Raw genomic sequence first — 27081 nt, forward strand, 5'->3', positions numbered from 1 at the left:
ATGGCCGATGGCTCAGGAAGGCTTTGATTGCCACGAGAGCAGTCTGGCCGCAAGGCCAGCCGCACGAGTAGCGCTTGGGAAAAGCTCCGGGTCAGAAACGCTCGAGCTCCGCTCTCTGCGTCCTGCCCCGTCGCAAGCACCAAGCGCTCTGGCGTGGCTGCGTTGCTGCCAGCACCTATGTCAACGCGTGTCACAAAGGGCCCTTGGACACCCTGCCCCACACCGTTCCACTCGGCTCCACGGTCACCGTGCTCCACCGTGTCACAAAGGGCCCTTGGACACCCTGCCCCACACCGTTCCACTCGGCCCCACGGTCACCGTGCTCCACCGTGGCACAAAGGGCCCTTGGACACCCTGCCCCACACCGTTCCACTCGGCTCCACGGTCACCGTGCTCCACCGTGGCACAAAGGGCCCTTGGACACCCTGCCATGGGCCCTGGGGCTGCCCCCAGCCCACCCAAATGCCCCGGTGTCTAAGACAGCCCGGGACACACCCAGAGCAGCCAAGTGCTCTGGGTAGGACTCTACACCGTGCCTGGCCCTTGCAGCCAGCTCGCTGCTGGCCCTGGAGCAGCTTCCAGCCAGCATGAGGCAAACACATCTTGCCCAGGGTTAAAAACACACCAGATAGGGAAGACAGCATTAGTTTGTGCAATAAAGGTCTTTGAATTCACAGCTCTCCAAAAGTGCTTTGGGGCTCTCAGCTGGGCAGAGGTGATCGGGCTCACCCCAGACCCTCACCCAGCGTGCAGGCACTGCCTGACAGCGCTCCCTCCACTTGCACGGCCGTGCCTCTGAGTCTCAGCCACTCCGCCACTGCTGCTGCTGCTTCATTTGCTTTTAGGCACACCCCAAGCTCACTGTTAGACCCCAATTGCCTCTGATTCTGCCCTCTTCCTGTCCCTGTGTAGGGATGGAGAATTGCTGAGCTTTCAGGAAGCTCTTTGTGAAAACTTCCAGCACTGAAACCTCCTTTGTCCTCCATGGATTCTTGCCAGCAAGTCCCTCAGTTCTGGCCTCAGAGCATACACAAGCTGGTCCCAGGCTCCTTGTCCCCTTCAGCGTGCTCAGCACCACCTTTAACCCCACGGTGCTGTGCAAGGGGACCTCAGGACAGGGACCTTTGCAGCCTCACCTGCCTGTCGCTCTCTGTCCGTGCACAGAGCACAGCGTGGAAGAGAACGGCAGCAGGGCCCTGTGTGTGCCAGGCCTCAGGTTTGGCGCCGCTCAGGCTCCACAGAGACGTGGGTAACGTGAACAAACACGACTTTATTGAGGGAAGGTTAAGCAAAGGCGGGGGCTGAGAGGCAAAGCTGGGGATGGGCAGGGCCTGAGGAATGGGGGGAGGGAGCTGCCCGCAGGGAGGGCGATGGCAGGAGGTCCTGGAGCTGGACACCGGTGACTAGCAGAGGTGAGCCCGGAGCTGCAGCTGGTCCTGTCTGCTTTGCAGCTGCTCCTGTGGATCATTTGGAACCAGAAGGACCCTGGTTCTTCTGACCATGCAGATGAAGGGTGGCAGATCCTCTGTTGAATGTCATCTGGATCATGCCGACCACCTCTTCATCTGGGTCAGCCAGCTGCTCCACCAGGTGTGGGTACAGGCCGCGTATTCCTCCGCTCTGTGTGCAACACAAGGGTGTGCTCAGAAGCCCTGGAGGGCTGCAGCACCAACAGGGTCCTGGCCCTGCACCCACACCCAGCTGCCTCAGAGGCCAGAGGCTGTGCCGAGGCACTCGAGTAGCAAAAGTGGCAGGCAGGAGAGTTAGGAGCAGCTGCCTCAGCTGCAGAATCCCGGGCAGGCCCAAGCAGCTCGCTCCCAGCCCCACGCTGCCAGCGCGGCTTCAGCCACTGCCCCCTTCTCACCAGCGAGGGCTCCTTGCTGAGCGTCGCAAGGCCCCTGAGCTGCAGGCGCAGCCTGTCCCTGCTCTGGCTGGGCAGGTTTCTGGACAGGATCAGCTGGGCACGTTCCCCATGTTGGCTCAAGTCCAGAAACTCCAGGACCTGGAAGGCACAGGGCAGTGACAGGGACCGGCCGGCAGGAGCGCGGAACCGCCTGGGGCCGGGCCCAGGCAGCAGCAGCGGGCGCGCACCGTGCCAGGCGGCTGCGGCTCCGGAGGCCGCAGAGCTGGGAGGCAGCTCAGCCAGGCAGCGCTGGCCCTCAGGCTCACCTCCACCAGGAACGCCAGCGCCGGCAGATCCCAGCGGGGCTGTCCCCAGATGGGCAGGTTCAGCAGGTGCCTGGCGATGCAGGTGCGCAAGGGGCTCAAGCCATGGCACATCTCCCTGGCAGGGGAACAAAGGCACCATGGCCCTGAGCCAGGCAAGCAAACCTCTGCCAGGACTGACTCACAGAGGAGTATGATCTCTGCCCGGCACTCTGCGAGCGAGGGTACTTGGGCCCTTGGGAAGGTGGCTGCTCCTGGACCCCCTCCTCTCCCAGCCTTTTCCAGTCAGCTCGGCCCTCCCTCGGTGCCAAGGCCCTCTCGCCCATAACCACGGCCACTGTGTGGGGCACTGCGGGCACAGGGCACCAGTTCTGGCAGCATGGAGATGGGGGGTCTCACCTGGCCAGCAGCGCCACTCCATGGTGCTGGGTGTCTGCGTGGAGCAGGGTGTCCCAAACCTGCTCGTTCTCCAGAGGCAGCAGCATGTTCTCACCTCCCAGTCGCCAGAGCAGAGCCTTCATGGTGTTCACTGCAAACCTGTGTGCAGAGCAAACGCCAGGTCACGCTGGGAGCTCTGGCCCTGGCCACGAGGGCAAGGGAAGGACAGGGCGACTGGCACCTGCTGGGGCTGCTGGGAAGGTGGTGCTCCTCCCGGCACACTGCCCACACGCCCTCCACGCCCTGTGGCATCTGCTCTGTGCTGCTGACAATTTGGAAGAGCAGAGCCACCAACAGGCGGGGCGAATGAAGGAGCAAGGCAGTGTGCCACTCGGGCATGTGCACAGTCACCCACAGCACCAGAGTTGCCTGCAAAAGACAAAGCACCCCGAGGCTGAAGGGCTCAGTGCCGAGGTGTCCGTGTGGCAGGGCCCCAGGGGAGACGCAGGGGGAGCAGCCGGCCTGCTGCCCCTGAGCCTGTCCCTAGGCCAGCTTCCAGCCCAGCGCCCGAGGCTGGGAGCTGCAGGGCGCTGGGCAGAGCATGGAGAGCTGCTGGAGAGGGCACCCGGAGGGTGAGCAAAGGCCAGTGGCAGAAACTCACAGCCAGGGCAAAGACGGCCTCGTTGTCCTCTCTGGGGAAGAACATGCTGGATTCCATGACAGAGAGCAGTGTTGCCAGCACCTCCTGCACTACCTGTCCCGATGAGCCGAAGGTTCTCCACATCAGGGCGGCAGCGCTGTGGGACCAGAGCTGTGCATCAGTCTCAGCCCTGTGCAGCTGAGTGGGGCCGTGTGACAGAGCCCCAGTGCCCTGAGGGGCAGGGAGGGAGCGTGGCAGCAGGCTCAGCAAACAGGGGGGCCCGAGGGCCCCGGAGCTGTCTGCCTGTGTGGCACACCCCACTGGACAGGCTGCACAGGGCCGTGACCCTACAGGCCAGTGAGCCCTGAGCTCTCGAGACACTTGTGTCCTGTACCTGTCACATGATGGGGCACAGCACAGGAGACCCATCACCACATGAACAGGATGTTCCTCAGCCAGCGTCACAAGGACATTTTGCAGACCAGCATCCACAGTGACACAGGACATCAGTCTGTGGTGAATGTCCCTCAGCATGGCTGGCACCTGGAGGAGGCACGGGGAGGACTTGGCATGCTGTCCATGCTCCGCAGCTTCCCCCAAGAAGCTCTTGCCTTCCCACCACACTGTGCTGGCCTCAAAGGCTGAGGGGGCACAGCAGACGTGGCTTGAGGGGCCACATGATCCAGGGAGACCTTCAGCCCTGGCCCCAGGGTGCCTACCTGATGTGGAGAAAAAGCATTCTCTTCCTGGGAAAAGTCCGGAGGTAGAGCAGGAGTGTCAGTCAGGCTGGGCATGGAGTCAGCATCTGACATGCTCCCGGAGAGGGTGTCAGTGCTGGCCATGCTCTCAGCCCGGGCCGATCCAGCCATGGCACTGCCCTCTGCCATGGCAGAGTCTGCTGCGCGTGCAGGGGACGCGGTGCTGGCGCCAGGCTCTGCCTGCAGCTCGCTGGGCTTGCAGTCAGGCTGGGCTGTGCCCTGGCTCGCTGTGGCCGTGGTGTTCCTACGGCCAAGGCGCAGGAACCTGCGCAGCAGCTGCAGCAGAAGGAAGGGCGGTAAGGGAGGGACACTCCATGGAGTGCTCCAGGCGCGGTGCTGGGCCCGGCAGGGACAGCAGGCCCGGCCCAGGTGGGGATGGCCGCAGGTACCTGCAGAGCTCGTCGGGAGCAGCCACGGGCGGGGTCCTGCTCCTGTGTCTGGTCCTTTACTGCACCTGGCACAGAGCACAGCCAGAGCTGAGTGACCCCAGGAGAGGGCAGAGAACAGAGCCCAGCCCTGCACTGCCCGGCCAGGGACAGCCAGGTGGCCAGGGGATGGAGCACAGCCGCCGGGAGAGCAACCCTGGCCAATGTGCGTAGGCATGTTCATAGGGGATGGGATGAGATGGGATGGGGTGGGATGGGATGGGGTGGCATGGCGTGGCGTGGCATGGCGTGGCGTGGCGTGGCGTGGCGTGGCGTGGCGTAGCGTGGCGTGGCGTGGCATGGCATGGCATGGCATGGCATGGCATGGCATGGCGCCAAGCTGGCTCTGAGCGCCAGCCCTGTGGCCCTGGCTGTGCCACTCACCATCCTGCAGTGGCTGCAGTGTCTCCGGCTCTTGAGGCTGTTGTGCTGGGGCAGCTGCAGGGCCTTTGTTCTTCTTGCCCCGAAGCCTGTTAAAGAGCCTGACCACTCTGCCCGCCATCTTGCTGCAAGGGCACGGACCGCAGTGATGGCCGATGGCTCAGGAAGGCTTTGATTGCCACGAGAGCAGTCTGGCCGCAAGGCCAGCCGCACGAGTAGCGCTTGGGAAAAGCTCCGGGTCAGAAACGCTCGAGCTCCGCTCTCTGCGTCCTGCCCCGTCGCAAGCACCAAGCGCTCTGGCGTGGCTGCGTTGCTGCCAGCACCTATGTCAACGCGTGTCACAAAGGGCCCTTGGACACCCTGCCCCACACCGTTCCACTCGGCTCCACGGTCACCGTGCTCCACCGTGTCACAAAGGGCCCTTGGACACCCTGCCCCACACCGTTCCACTCGGCTCCACGGTCACCGTGCTCCACCGTGGCACAAAGGGCCCTTGGACACCCTGCCATGGGCCCTGGGGCTGCCCCCAGCCCACCCAAATGCCCCGGTGTCTAAGACAGCCCGGGACACACCCAGAGCAGCCAAGTGCTCTGGGTAGGACTCTACACCGTGCCTGGCCCTTGCAGCCAGCTCGCTGCTGGCCCTGGAGCAGCTTCCAGCCAGCATGAGGCAAACACATCTTGCCCAGGGTTAAAAACACACCAGATAGGGAAGACAGCATTAGTTTGTGCAATAAAGGTCTTTGAATTCACAGCTCTCCAAAAGTGCTTTGGGCTCTCAGCTGGGCAGAGGTGATCGGGCTCACCCCAGACCCTCACCCAGCGTGCAGGCACTGCCTGACAGCGCTCCCTCCACTTGCACGGCCGTGCCTCTGAGTCTCAGCCACTCCGCCACTGCTGCTGCTGCTTCATTTGCTTTTAGGCACACCCCAAGCTCACTGTTAGACCCCAATTGCCTCTGATTCTGCCCTCTTCCTGTCCCTGTGTAGGGATGGAGAATTGCTGAGCTTTCAGGAAGCTCTTTGTGAAAACTTCCAGCACTGAAACCTCCTTTGTCCTCCATGGATTCTTGCCAGCAAGTCCCTCAGTTCTGGCCTCAGAGCATACACAAGCTGGTCCCAGGCTCCTTGTCCCCTTCAGCGTGCTCAGCACCACCTTTAACCCCACGGTGCTGTGCAAGGGGACCTCAGGACAGGGACCTTTGCAGCCTCACCTGCCTGTCGCTCTCTGTCCGTGCACAGAGCACAGCGTGGAAGAGAACGGCAGCAGGGCCCTGTGTGTGCCAGGCCTCAGGTTTGGCGCCGCTCAGGCTCCACAGAGACGTGGGTAACGTGAACAAACACGACTTTATTGAGGGAAGGTTAAGCAAAGGCGGGGGCTGAGAGGCAAAGCTGGGGATGGGCAGGGCCTGAGGAATGGGGGGAGGGAGCTGCCCGCAGGGAGGGCGATGGCAGGAGGTCCTGGAGCTGGACACCGGTGACTAGCAGAGGTGAGCCCGGAGCTGCAGCTGGTCCTGTCTGCTTTGCAGCTGCTCCTGTGGATCATTTGGAACCAGAAGGACCCTGGTTCTTCTGACCATGCAGATGAAGGGTGGCAGATCCTCTGTTGAATGTCATCTGGATCATGCCGACCACCTCTTCATCTGGGTCAGCCAGCTGCTCCACCAGGTGTGGGTACAGGCCGCGTATTCCTCCGCTCTGTGTGCAACACAAGGGTGTGCTCAGAAGCCCTGGAGGGCTGCAGCACCAACAGGGTCCTGGCCCTGCACCCACACCCAGCTGCCTCAGAGGCCAGAGGCTGTGCCGAGGCACTCGAGTAGCAAAAGTGGCAGGCAGGAGAGTTAGGAGCAGCTGCCTCAGCTGCAGAATCCCGGGCAGGCCCAAGCAGCTCGCTCCCAGCCCCACGCTGCCAGCGCGGCTTCAGCCACTGCCCCCTTCTCACCAGCGAGGGCTCCTTGCTGAGCGTCGCAAGGCCCCTGAGCTGCAGGCGCAGCCTGTCCCTGCTCTGGCTGGGCAGGTTTCTGGACAGGATCAGCTGGGCACGTTCCCCATGTTGGCTCAAGTCCAGAAACTCCAGGACCTGGAAGGCACAGGGCAGTGACAGGGACCGGCCGGCAGGAGCGCGGAACCGCCTGGGGCCGGGCCCAGGCAGCAGCAGCGGGCGCGCACCGTGCCAGGCGGCTGCGGCTCCGGAGGCCGCAGAGCTGGGAGGCAGCTCAGCCAGGCAGCGCTGGCCCTCAGGCTCACCTCCACCAGGAACGCCAGCGCCGGCAGATCCCAGCGGGGCTGTCCCCAGATGGGCAGGTTCAGCAGGTGCCTGGCGATGCAGGTGCGCAAGGGGCTCAAGCCATGGCACATCTCCCTGGCAGGGGAACAAAGGCACCATGGCCCTGAGCCAGGCAAGCAAACCTCTGCCAGGACTGACTCACAGAGGAGTGTGATCTCTGCCCGGCACTCTGCGAGCGAGGGTACTTGGGCCCTTGGGAAGGTGGCTGCTCCTGGACCCCCTCCTCTCCCAGCCTTTTCCAGTCAGCTCGGCCCTCCCTCGGTGCCAAGGCCCTCTCGCCCATAACCACGGCCACTGTGTGGGGCACTGCGGGCACAGGGCACCAGTTCTGGCAGCATGGAGATGGGGGTCTCACCTGGCCAGCAGCGCCACTCCATGGTGCTGGGTGTCTGCGTGGAGCAGGGTGTCCCAAACCTGCTCGTTCTCCAGAGGCAGCAGCATGTTCTCACCTCCCAGTCGCCAGAGCAGAGCCTTCATGGTGTTCACTGCAAACCTGTGTGCAGAGCAAACGCCAGGTCACGCTGGGAGCTCTGGCCCTGGCCACGAGGGCAAGGGAAGGACAGGGCGACTGGCACCTGCTGGGGCTGCTGGGAAGGTGGTGCTCCTCCCGGCACACTGCCCACACGCCCTCCACGCCCTGTGGCATCTGCTCTGTGCTGCTGACAATTTGGAAGAGCAGAGCCACCAACAGGCGGGGCGAATGAAGGAGCAAGGCAGTGTGCCACTCGGGCATGTGCACAGTCACCCACAGCACCAGAGTTGCCTGCAAAAGACAAAGCACCCCGAGGCTGAAGGGCTCAGTGCCCAGGTGTCCGTGTGGCAGGGCCCCAGGGGAGACGCAGGGGGAGCAGCCGGCCTGCTGCCCCTGAGCCTGTCCCTAGGCCAGCTTCCAGCCCAGCGCCCGAGGCTGGGAGCTGCAGGGCGCTGGGCAGAGCATGGAGAGCTGCTGGAGAGGGCACCCGGAGGGTGAGCAAAGGCCAGTGGCAGAAACTCACAGCCAGGGCAAAGACGGCCTCGTTGTCCTCTCTGGGGAAGAACATGCTGGATTCCATGACAGAGAGCAGTGTTGCCAGCACCTCCTGCACTACCTGTCCCGATGAGCCAAAGGTTCTCCACATCAGGGCGGCAGCGCTGTGGGACCAGAGCTGTGCATCAGTCTCAGCCCTGTGCAGCTGAGTGGGGCCGTGTGACAGAGCCCCAGTGCCCTGAGGGGCAGGGAGGGAGCGTGGCAGCAGGCTCAGCAAACAGGGGGGCCCGAGGGCCCCGGAGCTGTCTGCCTGTGTGGCACACCCCACTGGACAGGCTGCACAGGGCCGTGACCCTACAGGCCAGTGAGCCCTGAGCTCTCGAGACACTTGTGTCCTGTACCTGTCACATGATGGGGCACAGCACAGGAGACCCATCACCACATGAACAGGATGTTCCTCAGCCAGCGTCACAAGGACATTTTGCAGACCAGCATCCACAGTGACACAGGACATCAGTCTGTGGTGAATGTCCCTCAGCATGGCTGGCACCTGGAGGAGGCACGGGGAGGACTTGGCATGCTGTCCATGCTCCGCAGCTTCCCCCAAGAAGCTCTTGCCTTCCCACCACACTGTGCTGGCCTCAAAGGCTGAGGGGGCACAGCAGACGTGGCTTGAGGGGCCACATGATCCAGGGAGACCTTCAGCCCTGGCCCCAGGGTGCCTACCTGATGTGGAGAAAAAGCATTCTCTTCCTGGGAAAAGTCCGGAGGTAGAGCAGGAGTGTCAGTCAGGCTGGGCATGGAGTCAGCATCTGACATGCTCCCGGAGAGGGTGTCAGTGCTGGCCATGCTCTCAGCCCGGGCCGATCCAGCCATGGCACTGCCCTCTGCCATGGCAGAGTCGTGCTGCGCGTGCAGGGGACGCGGTGCTGGCGCCAGGCTCTGCCTGCAGCTCGCTGGGCCTTGCAGTCAGGCTGGGCTGTGCCCTGGCTCGCTGTGGCCGTGGTGTTCCTACGGCCAAGGCGCAGGAACCTGCGCAGCAGCTGCAGCAGAAGGAAGGGCGGTAAGGGAGGGACACTCCATGGAGTGCTCCAGGCGCGGTGCTGGGCCCGGCAGGGACAGCAGGCCCGGCCCAGGTGGGGATGGCCGCAGGTACCTGCAGAGCTCGTCGGGAGCGGCCACGGGCAGGGTCCTGCTCCTGTGTCTGGTCCTTTACTGCACCTGGCACAGAGCACAGCCAGAGCTGAGTGACCCCAGGAGAGGGCAGAGAACAGAGCCCAGCCCTGCACTGCCCGGCCAGGGACAGCCAGGTGGCCAGGGGATAGAGCACAGCCGCCGGGAGAGCAACCCTGGCCAATGTGCATAGGCATGTTCATAGGGGATGGGATGAGATGGGATGGGGTGGGATGAGATGGGGTGGCATGGCGTGGCGTGGCATGGCGTGGCGTGGCGTGGCGTGGCGTGGCGTGGCGTAGCGTGGCGTGGCGTGGCATGGCATGGGATGGCATGGCATGGCATGGCATGGCGCCAAGCTGGCTCTGAGCGCCAGCCCTGTGGCCCTGGCTGTGCCACTCACCATCCTGCAGTGGCTGCAGTGTCTCCGGCTCTTGAGGCTGTTGTGCTGGGGCAGCTGCAGGGCCTTTGTTCTTCTTGCCCCGAAGCCTGTTAAAGAGCCTGACCACTCTGCCCGCCATCTTGCCGCGAGGGCACGGACCGCAGTGATGGCCGATGGCTCAGGAAGGCTTTGATTGCCACGAGAGCAGTCTGGCCGCAAGGCCAGCCGCACGAGTAGCGCTTGGGAAAAGCTCCGGGTCAGAAACGCTCGAGCTCCGCTCTCTGCGTCCTGCCCCGTCGCAAGCACCAAGCGCTCTGGCGTGGCTGCGTTGCTGCCAGCACCTATGTCAACGCGTGTCACAAAGGGCCCTTGGACACCCTGCCCCACACCGTTCCACTCGGCTCCACGGTCACCGTGCTCCACCGTGTCACAAAGGGCCCTTGGACACCCTGCCCCACACCAGTTCCACTCGGCTCCACGGTCACCGTGCTCCACCGTGGCACAAAGGGCCCTTGGACACCCTGCCATGGGCCCTGGGGCTGCCCCCAGCCCACCCAAATGCCCCGGTGTCTAAGACAGCCCGGGACACACCCAGAGCAGCCAAGTGCTCTGGGTAGGACTCTACACCGTGCCTGGCCCTTGCAGCCAGCTCGCTGCTGGCCCTGGAGCAGCTTCCAGCCAGCATGAGGCAAACACATCTTGCCCAGGGTTAAAAACACACCAGATAGGGAAGACAGCATTAGTTTGTGCAATAAAGGTCTTTGAATTCACAGCTCTCCAAAAGTGCTTTGGGCTCTCAGCTGGGCAGAGGTGATCGGCCTCACCCCAGACCCTCACCCAGCGTGCAGGCACTGCCTGACAGCGCTCCCTCCACTTGCACGGCCGTGCCTCTGAGTCTCAGCCACTCCGCCACTGCTGCTGCTGCTTCATTTGCTTTTAGGCACACCCAGAGGTCACTGTGGCCTCTGATTCTGCCCTCTTCCTGTCCCCCTGTGTAGGGATGGAGCAGTGCTGTGCTCCCCAGCCTGCTGTGCTGGCGGCACTGCAGGTGCTTTGAGCAGCCTTAGCAATCTTCCCACCACCCCACTGTCTGGCTTTGTAGCCTCTGTGTAGAAAGCGGCCCCGAGTTAACACGTCCAGGTGCCAGACGGTCTTTCAGTGCTTTACTGGCTTCTTTTGACTTTTGTACACATGAGAAGTGGACCTTGGTACTTGAAGTCTTAGAAGTTTTACTGAGACTCAGCCGCTTGGTGTTCTGAACAGGCAAGGTGATGCAAGGTGACATCTCAATTTTTTGCAAGTGTTTTTAATCACCCTCAAGTTTTAATTTCTACCCTGTGCTTCAAAGTTAGAGTAATTCCAGGACATTGTTAAGTGAGGAAACAGTGGTGTTGAGACAATCCTTTTATTGCATAGCAACTCTCTGTCCCAGCTACTGCGAGTCCACCCAGAGAAAATGCTAAAGACAAAGTACTTTCTTTCCTTTCTGGGGTACCTGGTCCAGAGTCCATCCTTCACTTGATCTATACACTTACTTTTATTACCATTATTTTATTTTTTTAAAGTACTAATAATTTTCCATGGACTGCAGTGTTCATTTTATGCAGGTATTTTATGCAGGCTTTAAAAAATGGCAAAAATAAAAAAATAAAATATTTTATGAATGCCGAAGGCCCCTCATTAATATCCATATTGTGGTATAGAGCAGTGCTGCCAAATAAACTTACACCATTAGCATCTACTGAGTTGTCTTGGCAACAGAAGAAGCAATCTCACCTGGCAGCACAAGCATGCTCGATGCCCTGTTTGTGAATAATTACAGTTACTTATCTGTTACCATATATAAAATGTGTGGTGATTTCAGGATGGGATTTTCATTCTGGATATGCAGGATTTGCAGTTTTCAATCTTCTGGAAATGTTATGCATAAACTGATTTGCTTTGCTAGATTCTGACTGTGCTCGACTCTGTTTTTTCAAGTTTTACCATTAGTGGCCTCTCAAGGGTTTTACTAGGTTAAAGCCTCTGAGAGCCATTTTTATGTTTTCCTCTTTCTGTATTTCTTGTAGTTTTCCTTTGTGTAGAATGCAAATGCACACTGAAAACAAAATGTTCAGTGCAGCTACACATGACGGGATCAAATACATTTTTTTTCCTTGCTTCACCTTCCTTGCTAAGATTATTAAAGCTGCTCTGAGTCTTAGCTTTTCATAGAGTATTTTACAAATTGTTGGATGAGGTAGAATGTGAAAGCTTATAAGATAGAGCGAGATTGATCTTTCTCTGAGTAGTTTCTTGCAGCAGTGGTAGCTTTTTAAACTGTAGTATTCCATTATCTAAGAGTACTTCTCGTCCTGTTATATTGCCCTTTCCCGCAGTTGCTTTTTTCACAATTAATCAAAAAATCATAGAATATCCTGCATTGGAAGGGATGCACAGGACAGTCCCAAGAAACCCACCATGTGCTTTAGAGCATATAGTCCAAACACTTCTTGAACTCTGGCACATTTTATGCTGTGACCACTTCCTGTCCTTTTTCTCTTCTTTTCCATGGTCCCAGGTGTCCAGTGCTCTATTGAATAAAGAGTCTGATACATAAACATAAGCAAATTATGAAGGTCCTTGGAACAACAGGCCTCACTTCCTTCATTCCCTTAAAAAAAATAAATCTTATCTTCCCCTGCATTTTATCCACTTTTGACAGAGGTAAGGCTCATGGATAGAAGCAATGATATCTTTTGGATAGCAATAGCAAGGAAAAAATCCTTCAGAAACATGAGCAATTATCATGACATCAGTCTCTTTCCTGGCACAGTCAAAGAAGACTGTAGTCCAGAAGTCAAAATTTCACTCACTCTGAATGTTAACATGAAGGAACAATATCCTTGGAATTCCTCAGTACTGAAGGGTCGCAACTCTGAGGTAAGGATCACAGAAATTGTCAACTATGACTTGCAACTTTCTCAAAAAGAGAGGATGTGTAGTGAGGATTTTCACAGGTCTCCAGACTTCATCCCTACAGAGTTTCCAGGGTAAAGATGCACATCAGAAATACAAGTCAGTTCTCAGCTGTGGTATTCCCTAGCTATGCAGATTTCAGGATTCTTGGAAATACATTTGCAAACAACTGACTTACCATAAACATTCTTGGAGATCTGTACTTCTGACCGATTCTGTAGCCCTAAGAAACCTTATTTATTTTAAGTCCTAAAGAAGACTAACTTTTCTTTCTGAGCAACACCCTGAAGGCATTATGTCTTGCAGACCATGCTACATAAATGAACTGCCAGAAAAAAATATTATCTCTTGTGCATATACCTCCTTTCAACAGAAATGGCACCCTATGAAAAGGTGTTGGAAGAACTGATTCATCAGCATCTTTAATGTCCATGACAACTTCAAATAAAAAAGCTCAAAAGGAGAGCTTGACATTTGGTGCTTTACAGCTTTTTTTTTTGTTTTTTTTTCATTTGCTTAAAGAGGTCTCAGTGCAAATGCTTTCAAATCAATGCTCAGGACAGCCTCTTAAAATGTGGTGGCATTAAAGCACTGCCATTCAGATACAATCTTACAGTCTAAGAGATAAAAATACAGTTTCACACCCATTGCAGAACATATGAAATAAAGGAACTGATTATTTACCTTACCCTCAGCAGCTTGCTGCCTTTAGGACACATAGCATGTTTAGAATAATAGATCTTTTCTTATCTCTGAAGACTAGGTTTTGTTCTTTGTTTTGGGGTTTGTTTTGTTGGGGTTTGTTTTTTGTTGTTGTTGCTGTTGTTTGGTTTGGGTTTTTTTTTGTTATAATAAAAAGCACCGGTCAGTATAGTCTATCCAATCCAGATCTTTCCTCCAGTCCCTTTCTGTCCCTTTCTCTGAGTCTGAGGTCAGAAGTCACTTTTTAATTTGTGGTGGTTGGGTTTTTTTCTCTCCTATTTTTCTGGAACTCCCTTTTTCTTTATTCACCCCAAGACAATAAATCACCTTTTCATTTAATCTCTCTCTACAAAAAATTTCACTTTCTCCTTAACTTATAATTGGCTCTCTTGCTGTATGGCTCTCTGTGATACTCATCTAAGAGCAAGTTATATAATGAAGAGCATGGAAAAGACATCTTTACTTCTTAAAAAACTTTTCCAAGCCTGGAGCTGTCTGGGCAGTATGTCAGAAAAATTACTCTTGTGTTTATGTTTCCAAGACAGTGTCAGGAAAAAGAAATCAGTCATCTCATGTCTGAATTGTTTAAAAAGAATGCTGCTGTTCCTGGCTGCTATACTATCCACCCATGCCATGAAGATGGTCATTAGAAGAAGTTCCTATGGAAAAAGAGTGTCTCAAGTTCATTGTTTGAGTTTCACACAAGAAACCAATACATCATCATTCTGGCGACGGTGTTCACAGGAAGCAAGGAAGCACAGCCAGTGCTGCAGATATGTTCTTTCCTCAGAGCTATGTCATCTCTTCCTTGGACACTTTGGAGAGCTCATTTGTAGTGTTTCAGGTATGGCTGGTTGGTTTCCTTACCAAAATAAGTAATCTGCATCATATTTTGTTCTTTTCATATACCCTGATCCATACCATGATTTCAGAAGATTGTACAAGGGATGTGGCAGTGGCAGATACTTGATTTGTGTCTTACTTTGGTGAGTCACTCATTTTCACCCACATGTTGTGCCTTTAAATGTGGTGTTGTGAAGTAGATCAAGAGGTCCTTGTGGCTGAAAAATAATTTTGAAAGAGAAAGATTTCTTTGTAGCTGGATTAGTTCCCATGGCTGTATAAATGCTTTTGCTGTGTGGGTGCCAGAAAGCCTACATGAGTATGAGGGGCAGTGAGGCAGGTATTTAATGGATCATAGAGCCATAGAATGGTTTGGGTTGGAAGAGACCTTAAAGATATCTCATTCCAACTCACCTGCTGTGGGCAGGGACACCTTCCACTAGACCAGATTGCTCAGAGCTCTAACCAGCCTGGCCTTGAATACTTCCAGGGATGGGGCAAGCACATCTCTGGGCAGCTTGTTCCAGTGTCTCACCACACTCACAGGAAAGAATTTCTCCCCCTCATCCAATCTAAATCTGCCCTCAGTTTGAAGCCATTCACCTTCATCCTGTCTCCTCATGCTCTTTAAGGCAGTTTAAGCAGTCTTGATATATTATGTCCTGCAACCTGTCTGGCAGTAAGTAGCTCTGCATTCTTGTAGAGAAGACAATCAGAGGTAATTATAGGGCTTTCTTAATTAATGCCATAATTTTTTTTCCACAGTGTTTTCTGGTTTAGTGCATCTACAGACTAATAGTGAAACTGTCAGTGCATTAATTCATTGGTTCAATCTCTCACCTGTATATCCATAGGTGTCCCTCAGATGTACCTGCATTCTACTCTTTATTTATAGCCATCTTTCAGAGCAGCAAATGGTAGGGGATGTGATCCACACAAAGTATCCCAAAGGATGTTTCCAGTCACACATCTGTGTGTCCCTCAGTGGGCAAGTGCAGTGGGATGCCAGATCTGGGAAAGTCTGCTGATGCTAATGGGCAGGTCCTAGGAGTTTATCAAGGCTGATAATTGTTACTCATAGCCAGAGTAAGGTGTAAACGTTGATCTCCCTTACATGAGAGTGAATTAATTCCTTTAGGCAGAGGAGAGCATTCCCTCTGCTGCACTGCAGCACACCTCAATTACACTTGCTCTGTACTGGCTGTTGCCTACCAACAATGAATAGCGACAGCAAATTTTCAGTATGTTCACAGAGTTTGAGGTCTGGGGAGGTCAAAACACCTAAAGCCATTATCAAACCCTGAAGCACCACTGCAGATCCTATGTGTTATTTTGAAAGTTTTGATGAAATCCTGCAGCTTCTTTCCTTCTTAGTTAATGAACAGCAACAACAAAAAATCCTAACAAAATCTTCACAAATTTTTCCGTAGAAAATATTTACATATTTTTATTTTGACACAAGGTTATGTGCTTGGATTTTGACTAGGAGGGCAGTATACTTCTAGACTCCCTGCAGTCTTTCTTACACTCACATCAAACTCTTACTAATTTACAGTGGTAAACAATGCTTCATTCATATGTGATACGTGCTAAGGAGAATCCTCATGTTCAGTATTCTTATAATGTGTGCATATATTCGATCTAATTCAATTTTCCATCATCTTCTGCCTTCTTTTATAAGACCAAAGGGCAAAAGGGGTCGTGATTATTGCCTGTATATAGCCTGATCAAAAATATATGCAACCTCAATGAGCTACACTTCACTGGCTTTCACTGTGCAAGTGAAATGTTGCCTCATAAGGGACACATTTGCCCTGCAAGGACAGGACGTTCTCAGAGTGTAAATGGCTTATTTTTCACCTCATTGGCACTATTTCTAAGTGGTCACTGTCACTCAGGAACTAGACAGCTGAACGAAAGAGTGTCAAAACAAGTGAAGATCCTGTGATTACTGGAGTCCAGGCAATGCCCTAAAACAGGGGTTTGCACAATATCATCATTAGTAAGAAATTCCATGAGAAAAAAGTCAGCTTAAAATATAAAAAAAAATAGCAAAGCTTGTTAAAAAGTGTAAACTTTCAGTTTATGTTCTTGCATGTCTGTTAATGCCTGTAACTCAACTTGAGCTAAAGAGCTGAAAGATAAAAGTGTCACAGAAGTACAGAAGCTTTAGACAGTACTGATACTGTTATTCTGTCTCTGCTTAGTACGTTTCTCATCCTACAAAAATAGTGTTGTAGATCGAGTTGAAGATTCTACATGCATTTTGAACTATAACATACAACACAGATTCATTATATCTTCCTTCCCTGTAAATATATTTTGTGAGCTGAATCATCTGCACAGACCATAAGCTTTTCTCTATCTTTGGGAGCCAAAGGCATGCAATCAGTCAATCAATCTATCAAGGTAAAAATTTCCACATCATCTCTAAAATGATCTCTTCCCTCCTAGCTCCCCATGTTCATTTAGTATTAAAAAACCCAAAAGTGAGCTCATCTACCTGTTCTAACCAGAAATTTATTTAAAAGTCTCTCTGGGGCCAGCTCTTCATCCAGAACAATTCTGCATGGGGTAAAGGAACTAGAAATGGGCAGAAAAAACACCAGTTCATACCTACACAGCAGAACAAGATGTTTTCTCTCCCTTCTTTCTGAAATAGTTGTGAGAGTTTTAAAAATCCTCCTCATATGTTCAGACCTTATACTAGAGAGTAATGGAATTGATGACCAACCTCATTTTAGCCATCTGCGCATTGTAAAAGTTCTTTTGCCACACTTTTCATCCATTTCTCTTTATGAGGAATTTCCACAGGAAATGTGGGGATATTTTATCCAACAGCCACGAAGTGGGAGGGCAGAAGGAAAGTTCATTTTCACAGAGATCTTGAGATTATGGTAAATCAGTTTTGAGTCTATGCTCTAGAGTTCAAGATGATCCTGAATATTAATTGTATTCGTGTTGCAAGTGAGAAGAGCAGTGTTTGTCTTCTTCATAAAGTGTTTGAGAAAGAAAATATTAAAAGCTCTATTCCTAGAGCCAAAGAGCCAAGTACCTCCAGTACTGTGTGTGGAACAAGAATATGGTTTCATGCATTTAAAAAAACCCAAGAAACAGGGATGTAAAGAAAAATATATTTATTTCTGGTTTTTGACTCATTTGACGCTCGGACATAAATACTGCATATGTCCCCCCAAGTTCTCTTTTTTGTTTATCATGACTTTAATCATGTTGCATTTGTATAACTCCTCTCCAGCAGAGGGCTTAATATAGTCGGTTTGAAAAATGTAGTTTCAACATCAGTAGAACATGTTTCTATTATAAGCTTTCTACACAAAACACAATGTAACATTTGTGAATTGGAAAAAAGAAAAAAAAAAGCTAATGTTTATTCACTGCATGGTATTTTCTGGATATTCTGGAAATTCAGTAATCGAGTGTCTCTCTAGGAGTACGATAAGCATAAGATCAAAATCATCATTGCAGCATTCAGTTTCTTCCTCACAGTAACTCTTTCATTGCTAAATTAATTTTTTCTTAGTCCAGTGCTTAGTAATATATACGAAAAGATACCAACAAGGCACAAAAGAGACTTCTATGTGCCCAGAAAAGTGTGAGCACCAAGAACAGGGTAGTCAGAGAAAATACATGATTGTGTGTATCTCAGCACACTCATACCTGCATACACACACATAGGTATTAATAATGCATTAATACAATTAATAATAATTTATACAAGATAATTGATGCTTAGAGTTTTTTCAGAGAATTTTATTTACATTTGTTTGTTATTCTTTAAGGAGGCACCATTTTTTGCCATTTTATATAGTACTTGATGCATGTTTAATGTTAATTAGCTACAATAATATGGTGTTAAGTAACACTGGGGTTTGTGTGTAAGCATGCACCACTCTTTTGCAACTGCATGCACTGTTTCCTTCTACTCTGGCTTTGGATTATATAGTAAAGTATTTTAATTGCTTTCTTACAAACCAATGGAATAAGCTTAAGAAGGTTATTTTACTGTTTGCCATGGAACTAATAGTTCAAAGAAGACTTAAACATGGCATTCAGTTTTAGGACATTTTTATCTAATATGTTTACCTCTTAGGGAAAATAAACAAATATCACACTCAAAATCAAGATGACTTTGGACTAAAAAGAAACTAGAGATATCAAAAATACCTTCAGAGTCAGATCTCTGATGATTGTTTGCTCTATTAATTAGCTCCATTTGGGTTTCTTTTTTGTAGAAGATCCAATAGTGTCCAATACCTAATAATGTTATCCAGTGACTTAAACATCTGTGACTTTCTGAGCTGTTTAGCAAGATGAGAATGTGCCCTAGTGCAGCCTCACAGAGATGTGCAGACTCCTGCTACTTGTATTTGGCACAGAATCCAGAGCCCTGTGCTGCTTTTCTCTCTGTGAGACCACTCATTTCTGCTTCCTCTTTCAGACATTGGTGGATATCCTTGTGTTCAGTTGTGTTCAATTTTTAAAGTAGGGTTTATGTTTTCTTATTTGTGATTCATATTTTATAAGAATGAAAAATAATTTAATACAGATCAGCATCACAATGGATATCTTGCTTAAGGTTGGGACTAAAACATCAAGTGATTGTTACTGCACTATTTTATAACCAGATATAAAGCTAGATCTGTCTGACTTAAATTTTGAAACAATTTCTTATAGTATCTTGTAAAAAGATAAATAGTGAAGTCACCAATAAACTCTTGTGCTGCTACAAATAAAAATCAAAATGCATTAAAAACAAAAAAGTTATAACAGTTTGATATAGCAATGGTTTACACTGATGAATCCAAACAAGTAAATGACAAAAATTTATCAATCAGTCAACACTCTGCAATGTAAGACCAATGGAAATAAGGCATTAACAATAACAAAGTGTGATTAACAAATGCAGAATTATTATCTTCCAATCAAATTACCAGCAGCTAAATAATAATAATAATTATTCACTTCTTGCAATATCCTTCAACTCTTTCCAGAAGTAGGATAGATTATTTCTCTCCTTTAGCAAGGAGTCTGGTAATTCCAGTTTTCAGTTCATGGTACAAATAGTCTTGATCTTAAATGAACAATTGGCAAAAATGCTGACACTGCCCAAGACAGTGGGAGAAATGCTGTTGGTGTCAGCAAGTCATGTTCTCACACACCACTCTGAAAGGGTGAAGTGGGCAGAATGCACCATGGTTTTAGAAAGAGGATTTGGTAGGTTCAACTTTCTTATGAAACTGTGTGTTTCAAACTTCTGTGTAAGGCATTATGAGTATATAAGTTATTCTCTGGTTTCCAGAATAGTTATTCAGGTTTTTATAATGCAGCACTAGATAATAGCTGTATTTCCTCCTAAACCGTACAGCTCGGGTTAGCAAAGATGATTTGGATTGAAACAGTATCAAATATTCAGAATTCAGAAGGAGAAGACATATTTAAAAGCAATATATATAGGGCTTATTTGGAGAAAAAAGGAGATTACATCTGCTGCTGCTCTTCACATGTTTTGAGAATTCTTAGTGTTGAAACAAAAATAGTGATGCATCATGAATAAAGAAGGCATTCAATGATTTTCATAGTATCAAAGTAAAGGCAATAAAAGAAAATAGGCTTGGAACAAATTGAGGAGCAAACCTTTTCACGCAGCATACAGATAAACTTGTTATCATAAATTACAGAATTTAAAAATGCCTCCAAAAAGGCAAATTAGACAAATTCGTGGACGACACTCCTGCTGATGTCTGTTTCAGCTGATGATCCAGACAGAAGTTTATTATAAACTGCTGATTTCTGTGCTGTTAAGAGAAAAACACTCAATAAATGCCATTGCTCTATGACTCCATCACTGAATCTACATTCTTGGGGCAAAGCTAACATCAATCAATTATTTTCCGTACATAATAATTAAGAAAGTTTATTTAGGGAAAATAAACTAGTTTCTAGAAATGCAGAAAGAGCAAAACTTGAGCTTTTTGGGTGCTTCCAAAGTAGAGCTAAATAGCATAATTCATGATTTTATAATTGAGGCATAAGCATCTTCCTGTGATAAATATGCAGCAGTTTTGACTTAGAGGGATAAAAAGCTGCAGGGATGTGTTCAGATGTACAACAGCAGAAGGATATACAGCAATGAGAAAGTGCTGAAAAAAACCACCAAGTTCTTGATAACTTGAGTAATTAAAAGATCTTCAAAGCGTTCTTTCAAATATCTAAGAAGAAAGAACCATTGTCAGTTCTAGTGTCTTTTAGCTCATGGAAATTTCAACAGAAAATTCTGCAGGAGGTTTGTGTGTTTATGTGCTGGAAGAGCAATATTGTACAAAACAAGACAAGTGTAGGTTTCTCACCATCAGGATAAAATGATGAAAACAGAAAAAGATTTGTCATTGCCTTTTAAGGGACCTCATGACTGTCTCCCACACATTCTCAGCGTTCAGCCCAGGTTTCTGCATGTTCACCTCTGTGAGCTTGGAGCAAAGTCCTCGCTGAGGATTCATGTGCAGGCAGGCAGCTACGCCAGCCCTTGCTCAGGCACCAGCAGAAAGGTGCTGTGCAAAGGGTGTGTGTTCCCTCTGCTGCATTTCATTCTCACTGCACGTCACTAGGATGACACAAGAACAAAGAAAGATTTTTGGGAGGTGGGCATTGTTGTGGGGAGGTGCCCTCACTTCTGAGCATCTCCTCAGCTCACAAAACAAACCCTAGTGCCAGCATTAAGTTTCTAATGGCACTGACAGATAGTCAGGCACAAAATAGACTGAATTCAGCCTCTTGCTTTGAGACAGAGCATGAAATTATGATTCCCAAACCTCATCAGCACAAAGCACATCTTCGGCCAATAAAGAAAATAAAACATATGAGCTGAATTTCTCAACGTCAGAAACAGCTCCCAGCCAAAAATATTGTAAAGATGTCCCTTTTTATCATGGCCTCTGCATCAGGGGGAATTATTTTGTGGAATGGATACTAAAATCAAAAATACGTTTAAGTCTTTGCTGGAGATTTTTTTAATCCTTTCTCCATTTCCTAACAATATGCCAATAAAAAAAAAAAAAAAAAAAAAAAAAAAAAAGCTCAGCTCAACAAAATGTAGATGGAAGTCAGTTTGAGATTAAAAATATATGGGAAGATAAAACAAGAATTGATCTGAGCCACAAAATACTGAGGACAGCTTGAATCATTCCAAGTTTAAAAATACATCTGTCTTCAATATCTGTCTCTTTCTCTTTTTCACATCATCAGAGACTAGATGTGAAAATAAAATGCACTTGTATGGCATAAAAATCTCTTTTTGATATCTTTCCAAATTGCCCTTAAAAATTCTTTAAAATGCTCAATCTTATGTTTGACACAGGTTCCATCAACGACCTCATCCCCCATGAATGGTGGTCAGTGGAGGAAACCCTCTGAAGAAAAACCACAGCTCTGAATGAGCCCAGCTCAGAAGAGACAGTCACATGAGCTGATGCCTTGGAAACTCCTGGACTGTAAGTGCATCAGAAAACATCCAAACCACTGAACCTTTGTAAACTTCTTTCAGGATGTCTTACTCAAAAAATTGGAGTCTGGGGCAAGCTGAACTCTGTATAGGGTGTCATGGGATTCATAGATTAGTTGCTTTCTCAGTTTTGGGGGGCTTCTGTTTGTTTGTTTGTTTGTTTGGGGGTTTTGTTTTTTTGGGGTTTTTTTTTGGGTTTTTTTTTTTTTTTTTTTTTTGTCACCTTCTAATGCAAGTGGAACAAATTTGTTTTCTAAAAAAGAAACAAAAAAACAACCCGATTCTGTCAATTTAGTTTCACAGATGTTTCCATTTCCAAGCAGAAGCCCTTGATGGTGCTGAAAGTTACTCAGCATTGTTGTAATTTGCATAACATTAGCCATGATGTTTTTATTTTGAAAAGTTGAAATGTTTGCTGCTCATCATAGCACAGCCCTAATGGTGTTCAGTACATCTGCTTAAAAAGTTGTGCCTAGGCAATGTTCTACCCCACAAACATTTTTTATGGCTTTTACTGACTTTCAAGTTTTTCAGTAGAGATAGAATTAAAGCCTCTGCTTTATGTGCACACAAATTAGGAAATAACGAGTGGGTAACAAAGCTGAGTTGTGTGCTCCATCCTGCAGCTGTATCCTTGCATCTGCCACTAGAGCTTCCTGCAGAATTGTGCAGACACTTCATGGACTGTGTTTGGAAATACCCATAAAATTAATGTCTCTTTCTCTAGGTGGCAAAGTCAGCTAAACAGGTGTAACAGAAAATTAAAATAGGGAGTAGAAGCAATGATGGCAAGCAAAATACATCAGTAAAGGGATCATTGCTCCAAGTCTTTATTCTTTGTCTTTCCACCCCTGAGCATCCCTGCAAAGAGGTAACTACTTTTGATTTGATATTAAACTGGACCCTAGTTGAAGGAAACAGCAGAAAATAATGCAGATTTCAGAGATGTGCTTTGGTTAGCAGAGATTGAATATCATGTTCACCTGCAGCTTTCTCCCCTGGCTTGGCTTTACTCTTCTTTCTAAGTTGACACCTCTCAAATGAAACTTAATTCCTCTATATCTGTTAAGGTGCAACAGGCTTCCTTTTAAATTAGCAGAAAATTGTATAATAAAGGAATCCATTTCTGTGTTCAAGCAGAACATGGTATCAGGGGTTTTCCTGACAAACAACTTTTGTTCTCAAAATCCAGATGAATTTCTTCCCATCTTAATTTCTACTCATTTTTTAAAATTGCTTTCTTCAAATGCTCTGCACTTGGTGCAGCAACTTCTTTAGGGCATCCTCAAACACCTAAAAGAGCCTTTCTCTTCCCACCTGCCAAAGTCCAGGTTCCTACTAAAACATACAGCACCAGCTTCTTTAGTTTGTAACTCTGTCCATGAGTTATGATCTCCTGAGGAAAAAGTTACCACATGCTTGCAAAGCACACAGTGCATGTGCCACATGAAGAAAATTCAAAAATAAACATACCTACCTCCTGAAAAGCACATCTACATGGGTTTGAAAGGCAGAAATCAGAAGTGCATAAGTGTAGTGTTTGTGCACATATTTTTATGCTCTTGATGAAATTATTAAATAACTAACCCATGATTAAACCAAGCCAAGTGTGAATCACTTTAAAATCACTACCATTAGCCTGGAAGAATTTCATTCACAGCTCCTCTCAAATGAGAAGTGAATAAAAAAAAGGAACTGTTTCAACTTCTTGTTATATCAGCCATATATTTTACTAATCTCTAGCTTTCCAGGCATTCCATAGGACTGACACTACAAGCAGTTATACAGAAAAACAGTTGTATGTTTTTAATGATGTCATTTGCTCACAGCTCGATACCAATTAGGCAGTTCTTGGCCATTCAAACCCCAGCTAATTGTCAAGGAATTGCTGGCTTAACATCCAGCAGTCTAAAACATAAAGAATATAAAAAGAGAAAACAAGATCCAAGGTAATCTTGAGCATGTAACTCAGCAGCTTTTAACTGTTCCTCAGGATATGCTTATTACTAGCATGCTAATAACCAAATGTGAGTTTGTAGGCAGCTGAATCAAGGATTTCCTACACAAGTAACTAAAACCTGTGGGAAAAGGATTTCAAAGGAATGGATAAGATGGGATTATTGCTGGTTTATGCATCTGTTACAGTGAATGTGAGAGGGAAGAGGGTCGACAGGTAAATACTGAAGCAGCAATGTGAAAGAAGTTTTTGCTGAAAACATCCCATGTAAGGAGCTTTCCTTGTGTTTCCTTGCTACCCCATGATGGGCTGGCAGCTGTGGGAGGACATGCAGCACTTTTTGGTGTGCAGATGTTCATGCATTGCTCAGCAGGTCCACAGGACTCATGGTAAACCCAACTGGAATCCACAGTCTACCTGTCTGAGCTAATTAAGGTCTTTAAATCTTCTAAGAGTTAATATTGTCCTAAGGACAATACATGAAAGGTGATTGCATTGGCCCTTTTTTTTTACAGATGTAACCACTTTATTCCAAATATTCTTGTCCAGTGACTGGAGATTGTAGTGTCTGCAAGATAAAAAATCGCCTTTTTGCCTTCTGAAGCATTTTTATGTCCTTGGTAGATAAGAATTACTGTGTGAAACATTAATTAAATGAAAAATAAATGTCTAACAATGTTGTCTATGATGAGAAAAATGTGTAACTCAGTGAATAATTTCATTTCTTTTGGATTTGTGTTAATTTTTTTTTCTCTGAAGACACAAGGCTTTCAGGATATCTCTCCAACTTGAATTAATTCACTCATCCTCAGTAAAAGTACTAATAGGTTCTGGCTACTCTATTTTCATTAGACTAATCACAATTTGATATGCTTGAAAATGCTCTCTCTTTGCCAAATTTTGCAGGAATTATCCAAGTAGTTTAAAAGTTATTAGGGCAGAACACAGAAAATGAAAATGTTTAAAAAAAAAAGTCCACAGTCACAGTAAGTAGTCTAGAAAAACTCCTTGGTGATTTTTATCAATAAAATGGAAAATTTAACTGTTCTGCATATATCCTGATCTGGTCAGGAGAGAGAAAGCAGCACAGAAATATAAAACCAACCAATGATGTCATAATATTTGCAATTTAACAGGAGTAAATGCCCAAGCTGAGGGACTAGGAAGGACACCTTGGTTGCACAGTCATGGAACAAACTCCCACCATTTCAAATTAAAAATCAATTAAAACAATACTAAAAAAATTTAACCTGACATGTTTTGATGTGGTATGCTATTTATAAAAGAATGCAAAGTGTATGATCCAGAGAAAGCACTTGTTTAACCACACAGTAGTGCCTAGGAAAAATAACTACTTTTCAGTGGACCACTTTTTAGAGAGGTTTGTTTTTCACCCAGAGCCATTCATTATTGCCTAGCTGCTGACAGGGTCCTGTTTGTTAGAAAGATGGGGAGAAAGAAATGGTGGCATAGTAAACATTTGGAGAATATATCAGACAACTGTGAAAACCTCCTGTGTATGTGTGTTTGGGGTTTTTTTAAGTCGAGTTGGTTTTCAAGTCACAGATTTCACTCTGAGAAAACATATTTTAGTGGGTGAAGATTAATTTCTTTCCATCCTGCTGTGTCTGCCAGCACCAGCACTAGAGAAAAGCAAAGCAAAGGTAAAAAAGCAACAGATGGGAGGGAGAGAAGAGAGGGGTCATTTTTTGTTTGAAGGTTTCATTCCTGTGTTTTTCTTCACATCAAGCAGGGAAGAGGTTTATTCTGCTGAGCGGCACAACCCGTAACAGGGGGGCTGAGGCACAGTGTCCCTGCATCCCTTTGTCCCCTCTGTCCCAGGGTCTCATGCATCCACAATCACACAGATAAGCAGTAAAGGAACACAGATGACTATTTCCTCCCATGCTGAAGCACTAACAGCCCATGGAATAGTGAAGATTTTCTTGTGGATTTTTTTTACTCCTTTCCATATTTCTTCCTCTATTCAGTATCCATTCTCTCTTCCTCAGGCTTGACATCTCTGTTTTCATTTTCTGAAAGCTTCACCTGCCCAGTTTTTGCACCATGCATTGAACTGCACTACAGCAGCCCTTGGGGACTGGCTGTATTTTCATGGGCAGCATGACCCAGGCAAAGGAGAAGACTCAATGCCCTGAGTCTGACCAAGGGATAGAGCAGCACCCTAACATCCACCTGTTGTGCTCACTCTAAATTTGTCATTTGATGTGTTGGGAAGTTCCACATTTGTCATAATAACTTTGCAATATACCAGAAGCCAAGGTTTTTGACAAAACTGAGGCTTGTCAAAGACGGTGAAGAGTTACCTGCTGGTCTTTGCAGTGTGCTGGTAGTGGTTCAGATTGCAGGAGCTGAATAGCACTGCAGTCTGTTCAGCAGGATGACTGAGATTTTATCAATTCATTTGGCTTCTCTCCTGTCAGGCTGGCATCAGCTTTTATTTTAAACAGAAATCTTCCTAACCGGAGAAAATATAGGAGAGGATACCAAGAGAAATGTGAGGTAATTAAAGATATAAAATATTGTATTGCTTATATTAGAAGATAACTCATCCAAGCCTGCACAGCAGGTTGGAATTGAGGTGATGCCTTTAGTTTTAGATTTCATATTTTCAGATTCTCTACTGCATTAGTATATAACTCTGAACTTCATATAAAGTGCTAGCAAGTTCTCTTCACAGTTTAGTTAGACAAAACATCCTTTTCCAGCCCGAGAACCAAGGACACCACTGCAGCTTCAGACCCAAAATGTGCAAACAGCAAATTGAGGAGAGAAAACTGGAATGATGGGACTTCATAAACTGTATTGACAATTAACTTCAGTATTTAAATGGACCAAAACTTACAAAACTGTGAAAAAGTGTGACCCATCATCCATCTTGCTGGATCCACAAAAAGCTACATATTGTAGAGGGTTGTTTGCAGTCACTAAGGGTATTGAGGTTCACCATTCTCATCCATTTTTAACCTAAATCTGGATTTATCCTCTTGCTTGCTAAACTTCAGGGAAGGGAGGTTTATCTTCTGTGCCTTACAGTAAGGCACCAACCTTCTCAAAGGATCTGAACCTCCAGAGTCTCACAATGTAATCCCCAGGACAAAGCCTGCCTGCAAAGCCAGTCTGCCCAGCCACACCAGTCAGGTGTGATGGACGTCACCCATGGACCTGGAAAATCTCTCCACACTGATGTCCAGAGGCTTCCACTGTGCTGTGCTGGTGGCCAGCACAGCCAAGGAGCTGCTGTTTGGATAGAAGTCCACACAAGAGAAAAGATGACTAAGGGAAGATTTATTCAGCACAGTGAAGAGCTTAACAAGTTGATTTGTAAGAGTAGAGCACAGCTTAGAGAAAATTAAAAATGCCAAAAGAATGGGAAAGGTATACAAAGCTAGAAGCTAAAGCTGTGTAAAAACCTGAAAAGGAGCTAAAGTAGAAGTGCATAAATACAGCAAAGGGAATACAAAAGGCAGGCAACAAGGAGCATGTGAGTAGCATAAGCAACAAAGATCCAGGCCCAGTCAGTGAG

General features: G+C 48.0%; 2 long non-coding RNA genes across 2 annotated transcripts; both read right to left on the reverse strand.

The window, feature by feature from the left end:
- Positions 1-2670: 2670 nt before the first annotated feature.
- Positions 2671-3314, reverse strand: LOC306804398. Its single transcript, XR_013774876.1, has 3 exons — positions 3206-3314; positions 2786-2973; positions 2671-2703 (listed from the first exon to the last, which is right to left on the reverse strand). It is a non-coding gene; the product is annotated as an uncharacterized lncRNA (long non-coding RNA).
- Positions 3315-7493: 4179 nt separating this feature from the next.
- Positions 7494-8130, reverse strand: LOC306804464. The gene is made up of 3 exons (XR_013774885.1): positions 8029-8130; positions 7609-7796; positions 7494-7526 (listed from the first exon to the last, which is right to left on the reverse strand). It is a non-coding gene; the product is annotated as an uncharacterized lncRNA (long non-coding RNA).
- Positions 8131-27081: the final 18951 nt, after the last annotated feature.

Source organism: Erithacus rubecula, assembly GCF_903797595.1.
Source record: "Erithacus rubecula genome assembly, chromosome: 8".
In the NCBI taxonomy this organism is placed as follows: Eukaryota; Metazoa; Chordata; class Aves; order Passeriformes; family Muscicapidae; genus Erithacus; species Erithacus rubecula.